The sequence below is a fragment of the Macaca nemestrina genome, chromosome 19, assembly GCF_043159975.1.
Source record: "Macaca nemestrina isolate mMacNem1 chromosome 19, mMacNem.hap1, whole genome shotgun sequence".
NCBI lineage: Eukaryota > Metazoa > Chordata > Mammalia > Primates > Cercopithecidae > Macaca > Macaca nemestrina.
Window position 1 is genome coordinate 74,720,253 of NC_092143.1, and position 26,679 is coordinate 74,746,931.

Consider the following 26,679-nt stretch of genomic DNA (forward strand, 5'->3'; position numbering starts at 1 on the left):
TATTTACAGGAATACAAAAATATCCAGTACCCGACAAGGTAAAACGAGCAATGTCTGCCCATCAATCAAAAAGTTAGGCAGAGACATGAAAGATACAAAAGACATCCAAATTGAACATCTAGAGAGAAAACTAATATGTGTACAATAATAAATACACTGGATAACGTTAATGCTAGATTAGACATGGCAGAAGAAAAGATTAGTGAACTTGAAGACATAGAAACAGAAGCTTTCCAAAATAAAACACATAGAAAAAAGAACAATTCCTCAAAAATAAACAAAAATACATTGGTGAGCTGTGAGATGATGTTAAGCAGACTAATATATGTGTAATTGACGTTTCTGAAAGGGACATAAGAAGAAATAATGGCTGAAATTTGATGAAAACTATATAGCTACCAAACTAAGAAGCTCAGTGAACTCCAAACATGTGAAATATGAGCAAAATTGCACAAAGGCACATCATAATCAAACTGTATAAAGCCAGCGGTAAAGATAAAATTCTTAAAGGCAGCCAGAGAAAGAAGGTGTCCTTTATAGAGGAACACATTAAAATGGTAGTAGATTTCTCACAGGAACAATGCAAGTGAGAAGATCCATCTTTAAATCTGGAAATCTATACCCAAGAAAATGTCTGTTAAAAATGAAGATGAAATGAAGATGTTTCACCCTGAAAGAATCCCTTTAACATTTTTCTTTTCTTCTCTTCTTCTTTTTTTTTGAGACGGAGTCTCTCTCTGCCACCCAGGCTGGAGTGCAGCGGCACGATCTCAGCTCACTGCAAGCTCCTTCTCCCAGTTCACACCATTCTCCTGCCTCAGTCTCCCCAGTAGCTGGGACTACAGGTGTCTGCCACCACGCCTCGCTAATTTTTTGTGTTTTTAGTAGAGACGGGGTTTCACCGTGTTCACGAGGATGGTCTCGATCTCCTGACCTCGTGATCCACCCGCCTCGGCCTCCCAAAGTGCTGGGATTACAGGCGTCAGCCACCGTGCCTGACCTATTTTTTCTTTTCTTTTAGACAAGGTCTCACCCTGTCACCCAGGCTGGATGGAGTGCAGTTGTGCAATCTCAGCTCACTGCCACCTCTCCCTCCTGGGCTCAAGTGATCCTCCGACCTCAGCCTCCTGAATAGCTGGGACTATAGGTGCACACAACCATACCTGGCTAAGTTTTGTATTTTTTGTAGAGATGGGGTTTTACTGTGTTGCCAATGGTGGTCTCAAACTCCTGGGTTCAAGTAGTCCACTTGCTTTGGCCTCCCAAAGTGCTGGGATTACAGGCATGAGCCACCACACTCTGCCAACATTTCTTATTTACTCATTTCTTTTCCAGGATTTGAAACTGCAGTAGGCAAAATAATGGTCCCCCAAGACATTCATTTCCTAACCCCCAGGACCTGTGAATATTTACTTTACATGGCAACAGGGACTTTTCTGAGGGGATTAAGTTAATCTCGAAATGTGGAGATTATCCTGGAGGCAATGAAATTATTACAGTTCTTTTAAGAGAAAGAGAACAGGAGTGTCAGAGCCAGAGACTGCTTTGAAGATGCTTTACTGCTGAGTTTGGAGATGGAGGAAGGAGCCAGGAGCCAAGGAATGCTGCTGGCCCCTGGAAGCCTGCAAGGGAAAAGGCAAGGGAAAAGATCTTCCCCTAGAACCTCTAAAGCAACACAGCCCTGCAGACACCTTAACTGACAGTCCAGTGAAACCTGTTTTGAGTTTCTGACCTCTGGAATTGTGGAATAACATACTTGTGTTGTTTTAAGCCACTAAGCTTGTGGTAATTTGTTATAGCAGCACTAGGAAATTAATACACTTACATTCAGGGATGACACATTCTAATTGACTGATTAACCAGGTAGATTTTACATGTATCTTAGATATTTTTAAAATCTTTAGACATTTGTTAATATCCACACTGCTAATTCCTATTTACTATAAATTAATCTTGAAAAAAACTTACATTTTCTGCTTCAAGATTATTTTAGACATCACTTACTAAATAATTTAAAACCATTGATGATTAAAAGCTATTGTCATTGTAGCAACTCACTCAAATTCATAGTTCATAGAAATTAAAAGAATTTCTATCTTAGTCATTCATCTCTCCTGCATATTAAATTATGTGGAGCCCAGTATGGGAATCCTAAAGCGTGTATTTGATAAAGGTACCTTGTTCAGTGGAGTCATTTTTACATTCTTCCCTATTCCATACTTTTTTTTTTTTTTGAGATGGAGTTTCACTCTTGTCACCCAGGCTGGAGTGTAATGGCGCAATCTCGGTTCACTGCAACCTCCGCCTCCCAGGTTCAAGCATTCTCGTTCCTCAGCCTCCTGAATAGCTGGGATTGCAGGTGCCCGCTACCATGCCCAGCTACTTTTTGTATTTTTAGTAGAGACAGGGTTTCACTATGTTGGCCAGGCTGGTCTCAAACTCCTGACCTCAGATGATCTGCCTGCCTCGGCCTCTCAAAGTGCTAGGATTACAGGCATAAGCCATCCCTCTGGGCCTTATTCCATACTTTTAAAATCAACAACTACAATAAGGAAGCAGGGGTTATGTATGCCTGTAATCCCAAAGTGCTGGGATTACAGGTGTGAGCCAGTGCACTCGGCCTTAGTCCATACTTTTAAAAACAACAACTATAATAAGGAAGCAGCGGTTATGTATACATGATAAGGAGGTAGAAGAAGCAGGACTTTGGGGACAGTCTCATATGATAGCTGGGACTTCAATACTATTGTGAAGAGAGATAGCAAACTAGGAGAAGCAAAAAAAAAAAAAAAAAAGGAGGGCTGTATGAACAAGAAGTCTTCTGGCTAAGTCAAATACTCAAGATTGGCCAAGAAAACGAATGAAGATTCATTAAAGGCAATGAAGACAGTTCACAATTTGAGAAACAGAAGGCCTTAGAGAGTTTAATTATTAATGGGTTATTTTACACCCTCTCTTTTTACACTAAGGCTTGGAATGAAGTGTGCCTTTTACACTTAACAGCACATTTCAATTCAGACAAGCTTCTTTTCAAGAGCTCAAGAGCTGCACAGGACCAGTAGTTAATACATTGGAAAGTGAGGTCTAGCATCTCTCCCTTCACAGACCTCAGGAAAATCCTCCCCTGAGTATTACTTTATCTCCAGTATCTTTACAAAAAAAAAAAGGCTTTGTGGCAAGTTTTCTGGTATTTGAGAATCTGGAGTTATAAACAGGATGCTTGTTGCAGCATTATTCCTCTCACCTGGACTGCCTCCAGGCATTGGGAGGAATTTCTCACTGACAAGTTCTCAGGAGCTGATGAGTAGCCACCGGGTAAAGCCCCAAGTGAGCACCGTTCTCCCGTTTGACTTTAGTCTGTGGTGTCAGATTTTTCCCAAGCAAGTCCTGTGCTTTGACATTTGATGCATTTCTGAAGTGGACTGCCTGTAATATCTCAAGGAAGGCTTCTAGTTATCTTATTCTTAGACCTTAAACCTTCCCCTTTCAAGCATGAAACCAAAAAAGCAAAGTGTGATGTTGGGTCACTTTTCTTCTTCTACCTACCAAAAGTCTGTGTCCAACCTAGTTGAAAGATTTCTTTCAAGCACAGATGAAATTTCAGCACCACATTATATTCTCATTCAATGAACACAACTCCTCTTGTCACTATTAAATTAGTAGCCAGTAGGCTAACTTCTACATCCTTATAATTGCCTCAGCATTTTTTTTGAAAGAGGCAGAAATATTTCTGCTCAACATTTTAAGACTCCATTTCAGTGAGAGGAATCTTTAAACAGTTGTACCTGACCTTGTCTTTAGGTCCTTTTGTTTACCTAAAACGTCTACACTCTCTTTCACACAGTTTTTCTCCAAACCTATTAGAATTTCTTGTGGTCTAGACCAGAGCTCTTAATCAGAAACACAACTGGGGCCGGGCGTGGTGGCACATGTCTGTAATCCCAGCACTTTGGAAGGCCGAGTTGGGCAGATTTCTTGAGGTCAGGAGTTCGAGACCAGCCTGACCAACATGAGGAAACCACATCTCCACTAAAAATACAAAAATTAGCCGGACATGGTGTCACGTGCCTATAATCCCAGCTACTTGGGAGGCTGAGGCAGGAGAATCGCTTGAACCCAGGAGGTGGAGGTTGCAGGGAGCTGAGATTTGTACCACTACACTCCAGTCTGGGTGAGAGAGTGAGACTCTGTCTCAAAAAAAAAAAAAAAAAGAAAAATGGGAGTCACAAGCATAATTGAAAAATTTCCACTAGTTACACTGAAGAAAGAAAAAAGAAAAAAAGCAGTGAAATTAACGTTAATAATATATTTTATGTAACCCAATACATCTAAATGTATTATCATTTCAACATGTAATCAATATACAATTATTAATGGGTTATTTTACACCCTCTCTTTTTACACTAAGGCTTGGAATGAAGTGTGCCTTTTACACTTACAGCACATTTCAATTCAGATAAGCTTCTTTTCAAGAGCTGAATAGCTGGACATGACCAGTAGTTAATATTAATACATTGGAAAGTGAGGTCTAGCATCTCTCCCTTCACAGACCTCAGGAAAACCCTCCCCTGAGTATTACTTTATCTCCAGTATCTTTAACTCTCTACTGGATTCTTTTTCTCTGACTTGAAACATGCACAGCACTCCCCTGAAAACTCTTTGCTTGAATTGTAACCACTTTATGTTTCATTTCTCAATTTCCTATCCCTGATAAGCTCTTTAAATAAAACGCACGACTTTTTCATTGCATTTGCTGTTGCTGACGCCTCGCTGCTTCCCTGCCTTAGGTGCCTTTTCTTACCCCCGCTGGGTCTGTTCTTGTGTCTCCTTTGCTGATTCATTGTACTCTGACCCCTAAGAGGAGGAGGTTGGGGAAGCCAATGGTTCCTGTACTTTATAGAGTGCTTCCCCTGGAGGGCTTCTTACAACTTAAATTGCTTTAGCCAGGCATGGTGGCCTGTACCTATAGTCCCAGCTACTGGGGGTTGGGGAAGAGGGGGTTGGTGGGGGGAGCCCGGGAGTTCGAGGCTGCAGTGACCTATGATTGTGCCACTGCACTCCAGCCTGAAAGTTCGAGGCTGCAGTGACCTATGATTGTGCCACTGCACTCCAGCCTGGGTGACAGAGCGGAGACCCCCATCTCTAAAAAAATAATAAAATAAAGAAACAAAAACTTGAAACCTAAATTGCAGTGCCCCGCCTCCAGAGTTTCTGATTCTAGACATCTGGGTGAAGGCGAAGAATCTGCATTCCCAGTGAGTTCCCAGGTGAAGACGAAGCTGCTAGTCTGGGGACCACACTTTGAGAACCACTGTGAAGTTCAGTCCTCGGCGCCGCTAGCCTTGCTCCCTGCAGGTGCCTGCTCCCCAGCCAGGCTCCCTCTTGCAGCTGTGGGGACCCTGATTCTGTGCAGTGTCCAGGTGGCCTGGGCCTTGGGGTTGACTGGCCCTCATGGTGTCACGGCTGACCTTGTATTAGTGAATCCTGGCACATGGGAAACGAACTACTTCTGGACAGTGACTGGTTCTGACAAATGAGACCTGGGGTTAGGGGGAGTCCAGGAGCTTTTCTTTCTCTGGAAAAGGGACACGAGGCAGGCTTGTTCTCTTCCTGCTTCTGGACACTGTGGCCTGGGGGCATCACCCAGAACTATGGGTTGCCCTGGGCCGCTGGGGGAACAGGTCGCAGAGGCCAAGCTGCGCACTAACCTCAGACACAGAGAGGGAAGACGGAAGGGCTCCAGAGCCGTGAGGAGTTCACTGAGCAAGGAAGGAGGCATCCTGAGGCCTCTCTCCTGCAGTACGACTGACAGGGAGTACACACCTCCTTTGGACCATTTGGAGCTGGGTTTTCTGGTACTTACTGCAGGAAACCTCCAACACTTCAAAAGCTCCCACCTTTTCCTCCTCCAATTGCTATGGCCGGTTGGCTTTTTTCTGAAGCCTTTTTTCAATCCCATTTCTTTCTGTACTGAATTCTCTCCTTCCTCCCTGTCTTTCTTCCTCTGTCAAAGACGAGAGCAGGCCAGTCCCTGACATTTTCAGGACTTAGCGCAGGAATACAAATGAAGGCTCCTGGCCTTCTGCCTCACCCATTTCTCTTCCCACACCTGGATCCACACTATACTATAAGTAGCATACACAAGGGCACCTGAGAGTGTGTCCAGGTTTTGTCCATCAGTCCCTCCTCCCAGCAAAACCTCACTTCTTGGCCATCCTTCATCCAAGGAGAGCACACACTGATGTCTGGTCAGCAATGGGAGGGCAGACCTGGAGAACAGCTTTGCAGGCCTTGGAAGGGGGCTCAGGGACATCTGACTGGTAATTCTACCATCCTAGGTACCTGGAGCATGTCCCACAAGTGGGGCAAGGGGAAGCATGGACTTGGGGGTCTGCACACTCATCATGCTGCTGCGAGGGGCATGGACAGAGGAAAGCCACAGTGGGGTCTTCTGACACAGGGCACAGGGCAGTGGCTTGGACTGCTCAGGTTTCAGAGAGAACTGGATGCAGGATGCCAACGCGATGGACCAGATTCTTTGACTCAGAGTCACATACAGTAAAGGATCCCTTTGTCGTGTATTAACAGGTCATGGGCAACACTTTGATCCTTCCTTGGTACAAGATAGTACAAGATATTACCTTAGGATATTGATTCTCAAAAATATCTGGGAACTTTTGTTTGAGATTAAAAAACATACAGGATGCACAATCAGGCAGTTACATCTTAGTGGTGAGAATTTTTGTTTGCTACCACTTATAATATCTGCAGTCCTTCTTTTTTGGATTCATTTGCTGAAATAAATTCCCTAGTTATTCTTTCAGAAAGGACGTCATCGGGTAAACTTTGCCCAATCACTCATCGTTTTTTCACATTAAATTTGAGTTTGAACTGGTACTGGTAACAAACTAGTATTCACTTTCCCTGAGCACTTGGGAGAATTGATCCAATGACTGGTGGCGTGTAGAATGAATCGCGATGAAACGTCTCGTCCTACCTGCTCCTCATTCCCTTGTAAGTAATCTGTGTTCACTTCTCCCTGCAGCCTGGAACCTTTATATATTCATATATTTATTTATATGTAAATATTCTGAACAGATACCAAACTGTGTATTTCAGGGAAATTTTCTTTTAATTTGGTCAGGATTTTCCCTCTTTCGTTTTTTGTTCTTTTCTTCTGAAATTCCTATTTGATAGACATTTGAGGTTTGGCTCTATCCATCATTCCTACCTCACTCTTCCCATTCTTTCAATCCCTTTGCTTGTTTTCATGATATTTTTGGGAATCCTTCCAGGACATTTATTCTTTAGTTGTATGCATTTTGCTTTGGACTGACAGCGTGTATCTCCCAGGAATTTTTAAAAGAGTGGCTTAGTCATATTTTATTGAATATTTGAGGACAAAGGGATTATATTTTTTTGGTTGTTATGCTTATCTGAAAATTGTCTTTGCTTTTTTTTCTGTTGACAAGATCTCCTTGGGGTGAGTGAGTTCTTCAGTTTGTTGATTTGATGATTCTTGTAGGTGCTGGTGTTCTCTCAAAGTTTGGTGATTCTCAGTTATCTATTCATACTCACGTTGAAGGACTGACTGAAGACTGAAAATTTCCTCAATCCAAATGAGAAATGCTGTTTTCGATTCATGTGCATCTTGATCTCTTCTGTCTGCTTTCTATAATTGTGGGGAGAGCAGGATGGGGGAGACTGCTTTGTTTTGGGGGTGCCAGAGGGGATTTTTCCTTAACTGGAGCGTAGCTTTCTTGGCCTCTCTTGTTACAGTCCTCACTTCAGAACACCCACTCAGAGGCTTCACCGGAAGCTGGGCCAGTTCCAGCTTCAAAGGCTCCATTTCATTGCCCTCCTCGCCCCCAGAGTTCTACTCTGCTTCTCATAAATATAAACCAGCAGAAGAGCTTTTCCTTTGTTGAGAGCACAGCTCCTGGGCCTTGTGAGCCTGAAGGAAAGTGTGCAGCTCCCCGGACTCAAATGTGCATGAGGATGAGGTGCCGAGGCTACCCTGCTCTTCCAAGACCACCTCCTAATTACTGACACACTTGTCCCAGGTCCCTTTCCTGTACAGTTTGCCTCGGAGCTTCTCTCCTAGGCTGTGGTTTGTTGTTATTCTTAACCTTTGAAGGTCCATTCTCTTCTGTGTACTTTGGGCTGTGTTTTCTTTTTTTTTTTTTTTAAATGCAATTTTATACTTAATTGGATTACATTTGCCTTATGGTTCTCTGCTTCATATTTTCAGTGTGATTATGGACTGATTCTTTGTTTCCACTGCAAGTACCTTGATATATGCCCTTGTCCCTCACCAAGGCTGTAGGTGTATCTTCTATGGGATCTCTAGTGTAAGCCCCTTCGGCTCACCTCCAAAACCTAGGCTATCTGCTGTGATAGCCACTGGCCACATGTGACCAATGAGTCCTTGATTTCGAAGACTTTGTACAAAGAAAAGGAATGTAAAGACCTTAATAATAGTGTTAATACCAATTAAAGTTTGAAATTTTAATATTTTGGATGCACTGGCTGAAACATAGCGTTAAAGTTAATTTCATTTCTTTCTATTTCTATAATGTTGCTACTGGAAAATTTAAAATTGTATACATGGCTTGGGTTATATTTCTATTGCTCTACACTGCCGCAGGCGTCATTCCTAAGATAAAATTAGGAGGAGTGGGTTAAGATGATGAGCTGGATATGTACACACACTCCCTATTTATTCTCAAATCTCAGCATAAAACACAAAAGTGCAAGATAATTTATACTCTTTAAAAAAGTGGCAGTGCAGACAGAAGAAAACCAAAGGCAAATTTCTTTGGCAGAATTTATGTGATTTAGGGATCTATTTATCATTAGTGGAAAGGCAGAAAAAGGCCCAGGAAAAAAATTCAATGTTTCCAGCTTGGGAAAATGGGCCAATAGTTGTCATGTTAATGATGTCAGCTGGGAAGCTGTAGAAGGAGAAAAAAGTCTGAGTGAATACGGCAGTGGTGGTGGGAAGATAATGAGTTTGGTTTTGCATTTGCAGTGTTTGAGATGTCCCTGGATTGTCCACATGTTCAATAAATAGATGACAGGGTGAGCAATGCTGGGAAAAGGGCATAAGGCTGGAGGTAAGAGATGGGAATCGTCGTTGGGAGTTGTCGCTGTAGTGGATGAAATCCCAAGGAGCACACAGTGTGAGAGGAGACCTCAGTGCTGGAGCATTGGGAAGTCCACTACTAAAGAGTGGGCTGATGAGGAAGAGCCTTGAAGGAAAAGGGGGTATCAGCAAGAAGAACCTTGATAAACTTCTATACAGGAAGGCCTAATGTAGCAATGTTACAAGGTAGCCACTTAGTGTTTCAGGAGTTACTAGAATATCAGGTGCGCTTTAACCAGCGAAGCATGTTATCAGTCAAGGGTTTTTAAGAGGTGGCGCAAAAACAGGAGGAGAAAGTGCAAACTGTGGACAAAGAGAGTTTGCCCTGGGAACAAGGGTCTCACGTTGGTTTTGATTGGGATGAACAAATCTTGCTCTTACTCTTGCATGCTTGTGAAATATTCTACTAAGTTGTAGAGTTTCTGCCGAGAGATCTGCTGTTAGTCTGATGGGCTTCCCTTTGTGGGTAACCCGACCTTTCTCTCTGGCTGCCCTTAAGATTTTTTCCTTCATTTCGACTTTGGTGAATCTGGCAATTATGTGTCTTGGAGTTGCTCTTCTCGAGGAGTATCTTTGTGGCGTTCTCTGTATTTCCTGGATTTGAATGTTGGCCTGCCCTACTAGGTTGGGGAAGTTCTCCTGGATGATATCCTGAAGAGTGTTTTCCAACTTGGTTCCATTTTCCGCCTCACTTTCAGGCACCCCAATCAGATGTAGATTTCCTTTTTTTACATAATCCCGTACTTCTTGCAGGCTTTGTTCATTTCTTTTTCTTCTTTTTTCTTTTGGTTTCTCTTCTCGCTTCATTTCATTCATTTGATCCTCAATCGCTGATACTCTTTCTTCCAGTTGATCGAGTCGGTTACTGAAGCTTGTGCATTTGTCACGTATTTCTCGTGTCATGGTTTTCATCTCTTTCATTTCGTTTATGACCTTCTCTGCATTAATTACTCTAGCTATCAATTCTTCCACTTTTTTTTCAAGATTTTTAGTTTCTTTGCGCTGGGTACGTAATTCCTCCTTTAGCTCTGAGAAGTTTGATGGACTGAAGCCTTCTTCTCTCATCTCGTCAAAGTCATTCTCCGTCCAGCTTTGATCCGTTGCTGGCGATGAGCTGCGCTCCTTTGCCGGGGGAGATGCGCTCTTATTTTTTGAATTTCCAGCTTTTCTGCCCTGCTTTTTCCCCATCTTTGTGGTTTTATCTGCCTCTGTATGCAACGGCAGCAAAAGCCAAAATTGACAAATGGGATCTAATTAAACTAAAGAGCTTCTGCACAGCAAAAGAAACTACCATCAGAGTAAACAGGCAACCTACAGAATGGGAGAAAATTTTTGCAATCTACTCATCTGACAAAGGGCTAATATCCAGAACCTACAAAGAACTCAAACAAATTTACAAGAAAAAAACAAACAACCCCATCCAAAAGTGGGCAAAGGATATGAACAGACATTTCTCAAAAGAAGACATTCATACAGCCAACAGACACATGAAAAAATGCTCATCATCACTGGCCATCAGAGAAATGCAAATCAAAACCACAATGAGATACCATCTCACACCAGTTAGAATGGCAATCATTACAAAGTCAGGGAACAACAGGTGCTGGAGAGGATGTGAAGAAATAGGAACACTTTTACACTGTTGGTGGGACTGTAAACTAGTTCAACCATTATGGAAAACAGTATGGCGATTCCTCAAGGATCTAGAACTAGATGTACCATATGACCCAGCCATCCCATTACTGGGGATATACCCAAAGGATTATAAATCATGCTGCTATAAAGACACATGTACACGTATGTTTATTGCAGCACTATTCACAATAGCAAAGCCTTGGAATCAACCCAAATGTCCATCAGTGACAGACTGGATTAAGAAAATGTGGCACATATACACCATGGAATACTATGCAGCCATAAAAAAGGATGAGTTTGTGTCCTTTGTAGGGACATGGATGCAGCTGGAAACCATCATTCTTAGCAAACTATCACAAGAACAGAAAACCAAACACCGCATGTTCTCACTCATAGGTGGGAACTGAACAATGAGATCACTTGGACTCGGGAAGGGGAACATCACACACCGGGGCCTATCATGGGGAGGGGGGAGGGGGGAGGGATTGCATTGGGAGTTATACCTGATGTAAATGACGAGTTGATGGGTGCTGACGAGTTGATGGGTGCAGCACACCAACATGGCACAAGTGTACATACGTAACAAACCTGCACGTTATGCACATGTACCCTAGAACTTAAAGTATAATAATAATAATAAATAAATAAAATAAAATAAAATAAAACCAAACAAGTCAAAAACTGCCAAAAAAAAAAAAAAAAGAAATATTCTACTAAGAGATTTAACTTAGCCACAGTAGGAAATGTCACCAAATTTATGTGAACTCCAAATTTAAAGCAGAATACAAAGACATTTCAAATCCTAACCACCTGGCCAGAGGGGGATTCCTGTTGTTTTTAACGTTATAGTAATAGAATTTGAAAGGTGAAAAGAAAGATCTCTTTGTAAACAAATAGAGGCATGGATTCACTTCATTTCTTTTCTGTGGCCTAAATTTGTAATACAAAACACTGAACAACACCACAAAGCCTAGAATCACTGTCAAAATGTCAATATGAGAACTTGGACTAATTCGTAAGTTGAAGTCCAAGGATATTCTGGAGGACCTGAATGAAAAACTTGACCGTGTTCCTAATGTTTGCAAAAATAAGTAGCCAGACAAGGTTTATGTTGAGTTAAAACCATAATCTATGGTGGTGGATCCAAAATAAACCTTAAAACAACATAAAGACAAAGGCATGAGATTTCTGCTTAGCAGCTCAAGCATCTGTTTTTGGAATTTTGGCTTTTGGGATTTAAGAACAGATTTAAATGTATGACTTTATCACTGATTGGAACAATCCATTATCTAGATAGTGGAGTAGATTGTGATCAAATTACAACATAATACCTAAAGAGGCATCAATATGGTGTTGTAGAAAGAACAATAGATTTAAAGTTCCTCCACTCAACAACATGCTTGTGTGTGTGTCTACTACCCTGCAAGTACTGTTCTAAATAATAGAGTAAGGCCAGGCATGGTGACTCATATCTGTAATCCCAGCACTTTGGGAAGCTGAGGTGGGTCGACCACCTGAGGTCAGGAGTTAGAGATGAGCCTAGCTAACATGGCAGAACCCCACTGCTACTAAAAATATAAAAGTTAGCCAGGCGTGGTGGCACGCACCTGTAATCCCAGCTACTCAGGAGGCTGAGGCAGGAGAATTGCTTGAACCCAGGAGGCGGAGGTTGCAGTGAGCCGAGATCCTGCCACTGCACTCCAGTCTGGGTGACCGGGTGAGACTCCATGTCAAAAAAATAAAAAATAAAAAATAAATGAATAAATAAAAAATACAGTACAGCTATTAAGACAAAATCCCAGCCTGCTTGGAGTTAACAATCTAGTTGCCAGATACAGATAAATATTTAAGTAAACAACCACATGGATAATTTTAAATAAGTGCCCTGAAGAAAATAAAAATGGGACACAGATGATAGGGTGGTAGGGGAGCACTAAGGGGAACAGCATCTAGAAAGGGTAAAAGCTCAGAGACCGGAGAAGCTTGTTAGTTCAAGAAGGAGAAAGGGGGCCAGGGTGGCCGGAGTTTCACAGAGCTTGGTGGGTGGGGAAGGTGTAGGAGATGAAGATGGAGAAGTAGTGCTCTATTTGCCTTAAGAAGTTTGGATTTGGTTCCATTTGTTACGGGGAAGCCTTTAGCAGGTTTTAACCAGGAAACTGTTATGATCTAATTCACCCTAACACAAAATCACTCCGGCTGCTCAGTGGAGAATGAACCATTGGAGATAAGAGTGGGAACTGAGGAATGAATTATGAAGCTATTGCCATGGATTAGGGATGAGAAAAGCTCTGGTTGCAGAAGATGAGATAGTAAAAAGAAATTGGACTAGAAACTGTTTTGGAACCAAAACTGATCGGAGGGGTTTTGGAAAGGTAGCACAAAAAAGAAATCCAAGACAATGTTAAGTTTTTGGCATGAGCAATTGATATATGGGGATGATATCTACTGAGGCAGGAAAGACGGGACAGAGGTAGGCTTGAGGTAAGTGAGGATTTTGTTTTGGACCTGTTACATTGGAGATGTTTATTAGATATTCAAGTGGAGAGGCCAAGTTGGCAGCTGGATTAATGAGTATGAGGTGAGAAGGGATGTCTGAGCTGGAGATAACAGATTTGGATGACATCAGCATGTTAATGTTATCTGAAGCCCTGGGACTAAATGCGATCATCTAGGAATAGAGGAGAAGGTCATCAAGAAAAGAGCTCCTTGGGGTAGTCAATGTTCTGAGGTCCAAGAGAGGAGGAGGAGGAGGAGAAAGCCAGGGTTTCTAAGAGAAGTGGCCAGTGAAGCAGAAGGGAAACCAGAGGTGAGATGGTTCAGAACCTGGAGAAGAGAGTAGTTTAAAAAGGAAGGACTAGTCCACCGGTTCGAACTGCTGAGTGACTAATCTTCTTTCAATGTTTGTGTAAGTATGGCAGTGCCTGTCTACATTGGTGGAAGGAACATGCCTACCATATTGTAGAGGGCATTCAATAAGTACTAACTTACCTTTTTCCCTCGAAACAGTCACTGGGCTCCAGCCAGGCACTGCCAGGTACTGTGGTAGGCACTGAGCGAATCAGCAAGGCATGAGAAATAGATTATGAACTGATGAGCTCACAGTGACTTTACCCTTTGCAGATATTTGTCCTGGCATTGCAGGGTTTTATTGAGAACAGTGATTCTCAAGATGTGGTGCCCCGACCAACAGACTCTGCAGAACCTGGGAACTCGTTAAAAATGCAAATTCTAGGGCTTCACCCCAGACCTACTGAATCCCAAACTCTGGGGTTGAGGCCCAGGAACCCGAGTTTTAACAAGCCCTGCAGGTGACTCTGATGCCTGCTGACGTTTGAGAACCACTGGTAAGGAGGAGAGCAGGCTGTCCTCTGGAGAGCTGTCATTTAAGCTCCATTTAAACATGATAGTCTCTAAAGAGAAAGTGTAAAGCATAGACGTAATGGGTAGTATTGATCACTCTGTTTCATTTCTGAAGCCCATAGTTGGTTATTTTGGCTTAAAGAGCATTTGACTCCTCTTTTGGCTTCAGACTACGTGGAGCTATTTTTTAAAAAATTGAGTTTATGTATTTCCACAACTAAGTAAAACTGTTGAGGGCTTCTGAGAAAATCACCCAGCTATGCAGACTGATTCCTGTATATACATATAGGATAAATGTGTGCCTCTCAACTGCATTGGACACTTGATGCCAAGAGGCAAGCCACACTTCCCTTGTTAGCACTCCTTCACATTCTCCCTGCAGCTGTTTGGAACATTTCATTTGTCTATTTGCTTATCAGTACCAACAAATCATCTTACTGCTTACTCTTCACAGATAAAATCAGTTATTGGAAAAACGTCCTGACACTAATCCAGAATATGTACCTAGTTCTATCACATCTTTCTGCCTTTGATCACGTTTAGATGAAGGAGACATAACTGCTCTAATTTGAGCGTAAATTTACTGGGACCTCACCCTGCCCCACTTCTTTCTCCTGTATCTTAAATCCTTCACTGACCCTTAGTATCTTTCCTTTAATATTTAAATATGCTAAGATACTCTTTCATCTTAAAAGGCAATGCTAAATCTTATCCCAATTTCACATCATTTTTACGCAGCTATTGATCTCCACTTTTTATTTTATGCAGTAAAATTTCTAGCACTTGTCTATCTTGTTCCCTTTGTATCCCTATTAATCAGTGTGTCATTGGCTCATGGCAGGCACTCAACTAAGACTTGCTGAATAAAATGGCTAACTATATACCTTACCAAAAACTTGGAAACACAGAAAGTTACTGACAAACATATTATGTGCAATCTCTTTACCCAAACAGACCATCATAGAACTTTTAAATGTTTAACATCTTTATATTTGTATTCCTGGCTTTCAAAAGACATATCACAGTTTGATGAAGTTTTACAAAGAACACAGTAATATTTGGAGGATGATTTCAAACCAATATCCAATTATTTGTGCAAATATTATTTAGAATAAGTGGAGGTAATTGAAATTCAAAGAAAATGCCTTTCCTGAAAACTTTGAATCATCATACCCAACCAAACTTTATTGGAACAGCTAATAAGTAATAACATGCAAGGGAGGTTTATTTTTTTCTTTCTTGTCCCTGCGCAGCTATGAGGAACTAATAATCAAAATAATTAACAACGAGAAGAGAAATAATTAAGAGGACCTGGTAACAAACAAAACTGTTGATTTGTTTTGAATACAAATGACATGGCATTCTTTCTCCAACTTTCTTTTAAAAGACACTTTGCAGGTGGCAAGAAACCAGCGAGACAACCTGGAAAGAAGTTAACTAATGAATGAACAGCAGTGGGGACATAGGATGTATATTCTGAAAGAGAAATACTATTCTCCTTAACAATATTCAAAGAAAATTATGATTATTTTGCTACTATGAAATAGTTTACAAGGAAAAATTTGAAGATTGAAGTAGTTCAACTTTCCAGGTCAAACTATGTGAACTTCCATCTGCCAAAGTTTACAGCAATTCTACTATTACAAAACAATATACTAGAAATCTCACTAATGATCATGTAGTCAATCAACACACCAATAATTATTGTCTAAAAAGAAATACAACTTTTAGTCATTCCTTCTTGAAGACTAAGTGGCAGAGAAAAAGAGTGGGGTCTCCTGTGGTTACCACTGGTTTTTCCAAAACGTTCCGCCACATTTTACTCAATTAGGCGTTGACTGAGTGTGTTACACCGCTGACCCATTCTAGCCATAGGAAAAGAATACTAAAGAGAAAAGGGTGCTTGTTCTCAAAACAAAATAGATATACACAGAAAGAAGACAGTGGTTTAGGACCTTATTTGTAAAAGAGATCCAGAATAAAGTAAAGGTACCAGTCCTTGCAGAAAAACTGTGGCCCAAGTTATAGCAGTTTCACGACTTCAGTCTATTCTTAAAAAAAATCCTACCAAAGAAATTAGCACAGATCAGCTCTTCAGTATTTTATTTTAGTAGTGACTATCCACAAATTATGCAAAATCAAAATTAGACCCTTAATAAGAGTGCCAACTTCCTTCTGCCAACTATTCTATGTCTGTCAACGTGCAGTTAAGGAGGTTCTATCCAGCAATGATCTTTATTTAATTTTTTAATGTGTTTCATGTAAAAAGCCTTTCTTGAATACAATATGTAAAGGAAAAGACTCTAGGATTAAATGCTTCTGATAAAGGGCCTTCTTAGGACTATCAGTCTTGTCTGTGTCTGTGTGTTAAGACGGAAAGCACACGAAGAGAAGTCAGCAGATTTGTTGTGTTAGGATGTGGGCGTTTAATCAGTGCTTAATACTAGTGGTAAGTTTGATTAATGTTTGTCTTTGTAGGTAAAGCAACAGAACACAGTTTTCCAGAGCAACAAGAAGCAAACATTTTACAAAAATGAAAATGCAGAATTTAAGATGAGTTGACTACCATTGTACTCCTACAAGTTACCCTTGTCATGCTTCTCTTCTTTCATATAAAAATATGATTTATTGAATTTTATTTCAGCTAAATAATCAGAGTTTTAGTTTTAAATCCCAGAGAATAAATGAGATGAATTCTTTGGGTATTTTCAAACCCCGGAATTCCAGTAAAATATGGCAACTAGAAACAAAGGAAAAGAAAATAAAACGACTTCATCCCAGTATTCTTATTGAAGCCATTAGGATCAACTTTGTAGCACTAATAATAAAAAGTCCTCCAAAGAAAGAGAGCTTTGGTAATGAACCTTTGTACTTTAACTCAAATACACTGTCAAAAGTGATTTTACAACAAATGTAAGGGCTCCAAATTATAGCAGATATATAATAGAAATGTGTGGGACATGAGAGAGAAATGTTGGCCTCATCAAGAAGTACATCTTCTAGAAAATCTAAAAAATAAAAAGAAACTTAGAAGATAAACATCTTGCGCTATATCAGACTGCAAAATAGTAATACAGTTTCACTCTTAGTTTTTAATCAATTAATTCTCAAACAGGTACTAAAACTAGAACCAAGGATATTTTATTATTAAATCAGAGATATCTCGACATTAGTATTAACATTAAAAATATGCAAGCAAAAGGGCTTTTCTTCCCCCAAATTGAACTGAAATCCACTTTAATATCAACTGGGTTTCAAGAATAAAATATAAGCCCCTGCCCTAGTTCCGAGGTCCCCACAGGAGCCCTGCACCCTGGGCCTGTAAGGTCTGCTTCTGCCCTTGTCTCCGAGCTGAGTATGCATTTATTTCCAGAAGTGGGAAATGTTGGAACACAGATTTAAGGCTTCATCAAGCACTGAGACAGCTGGAACCACCCTCCGATTTCACATCTGCCCCCTCTAGCACCGCACATCTACTCCAGGTTATTGCAACCAAAGAACAGCTACCTCCACCTGCCTTCTTTCGGTAGCTACAGCATAACCTCAAGGTCGCTTTTCTCCATCTAGCTTTCAGTCTGTAGCATTGACCTAGAACATGAACCAGACTCTGGCCTCTGGCAAGAACTTTGCAGTGAATTGTTGACCAGTTTGTGATGGTAGTTTCTATTATTTCTATTCAGAGATAGGAGTTCTTTTCACCCTAAGTGCTTTCCATTCGTTTAGAATTAAGTCCTCTAAATCAGTGACTTAACATTTTTTTTGACAGGGGACTTTATTGATGTACACAATGAGGTAGGGCTCCCTAGGTCTCACCCTCTTCAGGGGGTCTGCATGGAAACTGTGAGGAGGGGAGAGTCTCAGTGTTATGGGGGACTGAGTGTGGCAGGGACTCCCCATCAGCTGAGGGCCTCTCTCTTCCTCTCGTGCTCTCGCTGGGGCTGGTGTCCAGCTGGCTGCTATTCCTTGGAAGTCATGTGGACCATGAGGTCCACTACCCTGTTGCTGTAGCCAAATTCATTGTCATACCAGGAAATAAGGCTTGACAAAGTGGTTGTTAAGGACAATGCCCACGCCAGCATCGAAGGTGGAAGAGTGGGTGTTGCTGTTAAAGTCAGAGGAGACAACCTGGTGCTCAGTGTAGCCCAGGCTGCCCTCAAAGGTCCCCTCCAATGCTTGCTTCACCACCTTCCTGATGTCATCATATCTGGCAGGTCAGGTCCATGACCAACACATTGGTGGTGAAGACAAGGAAGGCCATGCCAGTAAGCTTTCTATTCCGTTTCAGGATGACCTTGCCTACAGCCTTGGTAGCACCAGTAGATACAGGGATGATGTTCTGGAGAGCCCTGTGGCTGTCACACCAGTTTCTTGGAGGGGCCATCCACAGTTTTCTGGGGGCGGTAATGGCGTGGACTGTGGTCATGAGTCCTTCCATGATTCCAAAGTTGTCATGGATGACCTTGGCTAGTGGGGGGCAAAGCAGTTGGTGGCACAGGAGGCATTGCTGATGGCCTTGAGGCTGTTTTCATACTTCTCATCGTTCATGCCCATCAGCAGATGGGGCAGAGATGATGACCCTTTTGGTATCCCCCGCAAGTGAGCCCCAGCCTTCTCCATGGTCATGAAGACACCAGTGGACTCCACAGCGTACTCAGTGCCAGGATCATCTCATTAATTTTGGTGGCATCTCACCTTGGACGATGAGTGATGTGATTTTCATTGATGACAAGCTTCCCATTCTCAATCTTGATGGTGCTGTGGAATTCGCCATGGGTGGAATCATACTGGAACATGCAGACCATGTCATTGAGGTCAATGAAGGGGTAACCGATGGTGACAATATCCACTTTACCAGAGTGAAAGCAGTTCTGGTGACCAGGTGCCCAATACGACCAAGTTCGTTTACTCTGGCCTTCACCTTTACCTTGGTGTCCCAGGGACATGGCTGGTTTTACATAAGAATACGTAGCTGTCTATCAAATGGGAGGAGCAGAGAGCCTGATTCTTACTTTTATGATTTCTTTTATTGTTCCAAAGCTCTTCCCAGTCTAGAACTTTCGAAGACGATTCAATTTCCCCCCTAGTTTTTTATGGGTTGATGTTGCACACTTAACTTCTTCCATCTGGAATTTACTCTGTTGTATAGGACAGATCTTGATGGACAGAGGCAGAGGAGGGGGAACAGCATTAGTGAGGTTTTAGAGGAAGAATTAAATGAAGAGTATGTGGAAAGTGTACATATGTAAGTCCACTTCTCTGGTGAAATGACCACATTGAGTCATAAAGACATACCTAAGTGTCCATCAACAGATAAATAAATAAATGAAATGTGGTGTATATACACAATGAAATACTACAAAGCCACAAAAAGAAGAAAATGCTGTCATTTGCCCACATGGATGAACCTGCATGACATTACGCTAAAAGAAATAAGCCAGGCACAGAAAAACAACTATGGTCATGTACCACATAATAATGTTTCGATCAACCACAGACCACACTGCATATACAGTGGTGGTCCCATAAGACTATAAAGCCCTATTTTTACCATGATTTTTCTGTGTTTAGATGCACAAATATTTACCGCGGTGTTACAATTGCCTACACTATTCAGCACAGTACCACGTGTACAGGTCTGCAGCCCAGTAGCAATGTGCTAAACCATATAGTCTAGTTGTGGGGTAGGCTCTACCATCTAGGGTTGCACTCTACAATGTTCAATCAGTCATGATATCGCCTAATGATGCATTTCTCAGAATGTACTCCCATGATTAAGCGACACATGACTGTACTGTATTAACTCACTTATATGTGGATTTTTGAAAAGCATATCTCTTAGAAAGAGAAAGTAGAAAGTCGGTCACCCGAGGCGAGGCTGGAAAGGAGAGGAAGAGACGGGGAAAGAAAAGATGTTGGTCAAAGTGTACAAAGTTTCAGTTAGACTATCACACTGCAACTGTTACACTGCAACTGTTACCCTGCATGGTAACCACAGTTAAGCATGTTTGTTTCAATATTGCTAAAATAGATTTTTAATGTTCTTACCACAAAAAATGATAAATTGGGAGATGACAGATATGTTAATTAGCTTGACTGAATCCTTCCATAATGCATACGTAGATGAAAACATCACATTGTACCCCACAAATATACACAATTATTATTTGTCAATTAAAAGTAAAAATATGGCCGAGTGCAGTGGCTAACACCTGTAATCCCAGCACTTTGGGAAGCCAAGGCAAGTGGATCACTGGAGGTCAAGAGTTCGAGACCAGCCTGGCCAACATGGTGAAACTCCATCTCTACTAAAAATACAAAAAAAATTAGCCAGGCCTGGTGGCACATGCCTGTAATCCCAGCTACTTGGGAGGCTGAGACAGGAGAATTGCTTTTACCCAGAAGGTGGTGGTTGCAGTGAACTGAGATAGTGCCATTGTGCTCCAGCCTGGGTGACAGAGTAAGACTTCATCTCAAATAAATAAATAAATAAACACACACACACACACACAAAAACGGGGGGTAGAGATGGTAGGAAGGAGGAGAGGAGAGGCTGTAGGGGTCTGATCTCAGGCATCGTGACCTCTCTGGAGGCAGCACCTACAGCCTCAAGTGAGTCTTGGCTGGGTGGAGGAAGCAGGACCTGGGAGGAGCAGCCCAGCTCCTAACAGGAGCATAGAGGAGGAAGCCTCTGCCACAGGAGGGACACCAAACTTTGCAGCTGCACTTGATGAGTGGGAGCAGAAAGTGCTTATGGCATTATAATATATAATTTGTGTCCAAAATGAAGTGGGATATTCATCTTTACCCATAGTAATTTTGTTCAATGTGATTTAAATGTGTTTGCAAAGGAAGGGCATCTCTAGCCTAGCTGGATACCTGAGCTTTGCTTAGATGTACAGGTGTTTCTGCCACGTAGCTTTCCTACTCCTTTCCAGAAAGAAAAAGAAACAAAACACTCAGCAATTTTCACTGCACGGTTCTCTCTCTAGGGTCCTGACAGTTTGTCCATATGCTTATTACTGCGTACTTTTCCAGGTCGCTTTTTACAAATTTATTTATTTTTTGAATTGAAAAATATTGTATATATTTACAGTATACATGATGTTTTGAAACATGTATACACATATCATATATTCATATACATATATCAAGCTAATTAACATATTTATTACCTCATAGATTTGCCATTTATTTGTGGTGAGAATATTTAAAATTCTACTCTTGTAGTAATTTTCAAGTACACAATGCATCTTTATTAACTATAGTCACCATCTTGTTCAATAGATCTCTTGGACTTATGCCCTAAGGTCACTTTTTAAAGACAAGATCATAGTTCTTTTTCATATAGATTCTCATTTTTAAAGAATGCATGGTTAGCAAATACATTGGAAACAGTGGAACTTCAAAATGCGAGAGAATTTAAAAAGTAGAAATGTTTGTCTCCAAAGGCCTGCATTTTTGTATGGACAGAACGCCAGATATTGGCCTCCATCAGATGAAAGTGGACTTTATTGGTGAGAAACTCAGTTATCCTTTGCACTTGCTCCGCTGTCACCTTTGTGATTTGATTCAAAGCTAGCAAGGAAAAGGACATACTTCAGCATAACTCGACATGGGGAGAAGAGACTAAAGATTTGTGTTCCCACAAGGGAAGTATGAGTGTCTTCTGATGCTGCATTCTGAGGCTTCCGTCCTCATCCTGACCCATGAGGGTTCAGACCTGGCGGAGACCACAGCTACTGCTAACGTTACACATGTAGGAGGCAGGGCTGTGAGGTGAGGGAATTAAAAGGTTGCAAAAAGATTTAAGGACCTTAGAGGGATGGAAAGGAAAAGAAGAGTTTCTGGGGAATGTTCTCTGCCCAAGGTAAAGGGGTGTCACGTGATGCCCCAGAAGGCTCTATAGCTAAGAACAGGGCACTGGGGACAACCAACAGAATGAGTGGAGTAGGTGAGAAAAACTCTCCCTAAATCTCCAAGGCCCTTCAGATTATGCAGGGCTTGGGACAAAATGCTTGAGATTGAAATAAAGGACTGATTGACTATTTTTCAGGGAGTCCCAGGATGGCCTGAACTGGATAATACAGATTTTGTGGTGTACTGTACCATCTATATGTATATGAAGTATAGTGGTGGATTCTGTTTCACAGGAATTTCCTCAATCATCTGAATCTAGTGATTCTTCCCTCCTCTGATCTCCTACAACACATACTTTTCATTGCTATTGCCTTATGACGACTCTTCTGTAGTTATCTTGACTACTTTTTATATTATATTATTGGTTACTATTGAACTTTCTTTTCCTGATGGGTAAAAGTAAAATGCATTTTCTAATAAAAAATAATGCACCGAGAGCCTATCTGGTCAGAAATAACAGGAAGAAAAAAAAAAAAAAAAAAAAAGAGACTCTTGGGGACAGATAAAAGAAAAAAAGAAAAAAGATCTTCATGCAATGGAAAAGCTTCTGAAACTTCTCCAGTTTGTAGTCTTTGGAAAGAGAAAAAAAATCAGAAAATCCTAAGACAAAGCATCCAGGATCTTAACCATTTTTCACTGTGATTTTTCACCTTGCTTTTTAGGATGCAGATTTTGTTGTCATTAAAATGTTTATCTCTAAAAGTCACACTGTCTCCATGTCGTGTATGCATCTCAGCCACTTCGACACACTTATACATGGACATGTGCCTTCTTCAGATCACCTCTGACTCAATACACATACTGTGCTCCGTGACACGGAATTGACAAGATACAATATGAACGATTAACTTTGCAATTAATGTTTTCTATATTATTTTCTATAATATAGAAAATGCATTTGCTTTTGGAGCAGGACAGACTGACTTGTGATTTGGTGCTGGTAATTAACTTCTCTGAACATCAATGGGGGCACCTCTCAGAGACCTGGTGAGGTTTCCATGGGATGGCCTGTGATAAGTTCTTATTATCTACGTGCCTGACACATGGTAAGCCCTTAAGACATTCATTCCATTTATAGCCCTTCTTCCCCTCATCATTAAGTCTTTTCTTTCCAGCTGGTATGGAAGCTCAGTGATGGCAAGAAGCCCATTTTGTACTTCTTGGTATATTCTACAACATTCTAGGACTGTGAGTTGCAGACTTAGGTAATTAACAATTACTTACAAATTTGAATTGAGAATGTGACAGAATGGTGAAAAATCAAAACATGAACCATCATTGCTTATATATCTGATGAAATTTGTTTTGAATTTTTTAAAGTATCATTTTATATAATTACTAAAACCTTAATATAATGACTAAAGAGTAAAATGGTTTCACTATTGCTTGTATCTGAGGAATTATATAACATATCAGCAACAAAGGTTCCCAAAAAACTTGCTTATAGAAAATATTAGATACATACTTATTAGAGGGTTCTTTTGGGGGGTTCTTCAGAGTCAAAGGAATATAGAAAAATATTTGTTTTTTAGATTTATTTTTCCTTATTTGAAATTTCAAAGCAAAATTATACGCACATTTGTTTCTTACTCATTAATTTAGTATTTGTAAGAATTTAAGGGCTATCCATCAGGAAAAAGAAAAAGGTACCTTGAATTAATAATGATAATTATAGTGATTGCCATTACTTAATTATGCCAGGTACTTATATAATCTCAAAACAGTACTTTAGGGACAAATTTATTTGTATGCTCTAACATGACCCTAAATTCAACATTCCCCAAATAAAGTTCATTTGCCTGATGTACTCACTATGTGTCAGTATCTGCTTTTAACAGAGGAAGCAGCTAAGCCTCCAAGGATCTGTGGCTTGCCAGCTCACACTAGTTGCTGGGGGTGGCAAGAATCTATTTTCCATGAAGTAATGTACAAAATGGGCCATCTCAAGTACCACCGCTACCTGAGACATCATTAGGTTAAAAAAATGCTTTATGTTCTCTATCAAAACTGAATGCAAGATTAAACCTGTAAAAGAACAAACTGAACAAAGAATGATTAATACCATAATGTAAGATTATGGCATTCCTCATAGCCCACCCTCCTTCCAAGAACAAACCAATCTAAATTGCCTCTGTTTAAAAAAGACTCTCCTATTATGAAAGAAACACTTGTAAAACTTACCAGAATGGGAAAATTAATCATTAGCCTGTTCTAATGATTTAGAGCATTGTTTAGAGAGATAAATAACACAGTCAGCAGGACCATTGCAGTTAGGCAGGTTCTTAGACAACACCCCTATAGTGACAGCAGTTACCACTGAAATGCTCCCCGGGAACATGGAACTGCAACTTGTGGTATAGGTTTCTTTCCCAACAAAAGACAGGCACAGAGAGCCTATCTGGTCAGAAATAATGGGAAGAAGAAAAAAAGAGGCTCTTGGGGACAGATAAAAGAAAATAAAAGATTCTCACAGAATGGAAAAGCTTCTGAAACTTCTCCAGTTTGTAGTCTTTTGAAAGAGAAAAAATTAATCAGAAAATCCTAAGACAAAGCACACAGGATCTTAACCATTTGTCACTGTGATTTTCACCTTGCTTTTTAGGATGCAGGTTTTGTTGGCATTAAAAAGTTTACCTCTAAAAGTCACTCTGTCTCCGTGTCATGTATGCATCTCAGCTACTTCGGTAAACGTATTCATGCACATGTGCCTTCTTTAGGTCACCTTTGACTCAATACACACACTGTGCTCCATGACACGGAATTGACAAGATACAAAAGAGCAATTAACTTTGCAATGTTATTTATTATGCAATATGAGATGTTTAATTGGTCTCTGGTCATTTGCTTCTGGTTAATTTTTTTTTTTTTTTTTTTTTTTTAAGACAGAGTCTCGCTCTGTCACCCAGGCTGGAGTACAGTGGCGTGATCTCTGCTCACTGCAAGCTCCGCCTCCCAGGTTCAGGCCATTCTCCTGCCTCAGCCTCCCGAGTAGCTGGGACTACAGGCGCCCGCTGCCACGCCCGGCTAATTTTTTGTATTTTTAGTAGAAACAGGGTTTCATCATGTTAGCCAGGATGGTCTCGATCTCCTGACCTTGTGATCCACCTGCCTCGGCCTCCCAAAGTGCTGGGATTACAGGTGTGAGCCACCATGCCCAGTTTGGTTAAGCTTTAATGCTCATTCTCTTCCCATGTATGAGTTTTCTTACCTTCTGATATGAGTTTCGTTGCACCCCCCAAAATGTATATGTTGAAGTCCTAACCCCTACTATTACAGAATGTACATGTTTTTTTTTTTTTTTTTCTTTTTTGAGACAGAGTCTCGCTCTGTCGCCCGGGCTGGAGTGCAGTGGCCGGATCTCAGCTCACTGCAAGCTCCGCCTCCCGGGTTCACGCCATTCTCCTGCCTCAGCCTCCCGAGTAGCTGGGACTACAGGCGCCCACCACCGCGCCCGGCTAATTTTTTGTATTTTTTAGTAGAGACGGGGTTTCACCGTGTTAACCAGGATGGTCTCGATCTCCTGACCTCGTGATCCGCCCGTCTCGGCCTCCCAAAGTGCTGGGATTACAGGCTTGAGCCACCGCGCCCGGCCTACAGAATGTACATGTATTTGGAGATAGGTTCTTTAAAGACGTGATTAAGGTAAAAATGAGGCCATATGGGTGAATCCTTATCCAATATGACGAGATTTCTTATAAGAAGAGATGAGGACACAGACACAAGGAGGAATGACCATGTGAGGACACAGGGAGAAGCTGGCCATCCAAGCCAAGGAGAAACCAACCCTGCCTACACCTCGATCTCGGACTTCAGCCTCCAGAACTGTCAGGACATTAATTTCTGTTGTTTCAGCTGCCAGCCTGTTGTCTCTTCTCATGGTGGCCTGAGAAAACCAAAATCCCTTCTGAGGGCAGGTCCCTCCAATGGTCTCCCCGGACTCAGGATGGCTTCTGTCTCCACAATGTCTCAGAGGTCATATCACTTCAATTACCCAAGTCTGCCCTGTGCTAGATCATTCAAATGGAAATCCCAAGTCTCCACTGACCGACAAAGTCTCAGGTGCACATTTTTGGCTGCCTTGAGACTGCTTCACTTGTCTGTTCTGACAGCACTCTAAGCTCCCGGTGTCTAAAACAATTCCTCTTCTGATTAGACTGATGTACTCCTCTCACATTCACCCTGTCACCCAGGCTGGGGACTCTACAGCCATTTTGAACGTTCTTTCCTGATGCTTCTCACAGCCAAGCAGTCATCCCCTTTCCTTGCCATTCCTCCATTTTCACTTCTTTGGCATTTTCTCTGCCTCAACCTCGGTTGAGGCCTATTTATGTTAGGCCAGTCCACAGTCAACTCCTAACTGAATCCCCTGCCCCTAGTCCTGCCTTGTCGCACGCATGTCTCATCAGCCCAGGTTCATCTTTCCCCTGCTAGTCCATTTTGGTGTTTGGGCCTTTCTTTTGCCCACAGAGCTCAGCCCGTTCTGAAGGCCCTGACATATTTGATTCCTGACCACTCTTCACCATTGTTCCTTGCCTATGCCCTCCATTCAGACAGGTTTATTGACCGATCCCAACCTTGTGTTCGCTCAGCGATGTCTTATTTCCACCCTCATTGTTTTTGCT

General features: G+C 41.4%; 2 protein-coding genes and 1 pseudogene across 45 annotated transcripts in view; 1 reads left to right on the forward strand and 2 right to left on the reverse strand.

Moving 5' to 3' along the window:
• LOC105478829 (DLG associated protein 1) overlaps nucleotides 1–26,679 on the reverse strand; it is a 493,816-nt gene that overhangs the window by 448,986 nt on the left and 18,151 nt on the right. The window lies entirely within an intron of this gene.
• LOC139360127 (uncharacterized) overlaps nucleotides 1–26,679 on the forward strand; it is a 149,883-nt gene that overhangs the window by 81,571 nt on the left and 41,633 nt on the right. For 16 of the 38 annotated variants that reach the window (XR_011617288.1, XR_011617287.1, XR_011617291.1 and 13 more), the window contains exon 1: nucleotides 6,927–7,014. The exons of the other annotated variants lie outside the window; for them this stretch is intronic. The gene's annotated coding sequence lies outside the window, so the exon portion shown is untranslated. Of the gene's footprint in view, nucleotides 1–6,926; nucleotides 7,015–26,679 lie in introns of those variants that run through there. 38 annotated transcript variants of the gene reach the window in all.
• On the reverse strand, nucleotides 12,510–22,533 carry LOC139360126 (glyceraldehyde-3-phosphate dehydrogenase pseudogene; annotated as a pseudogene).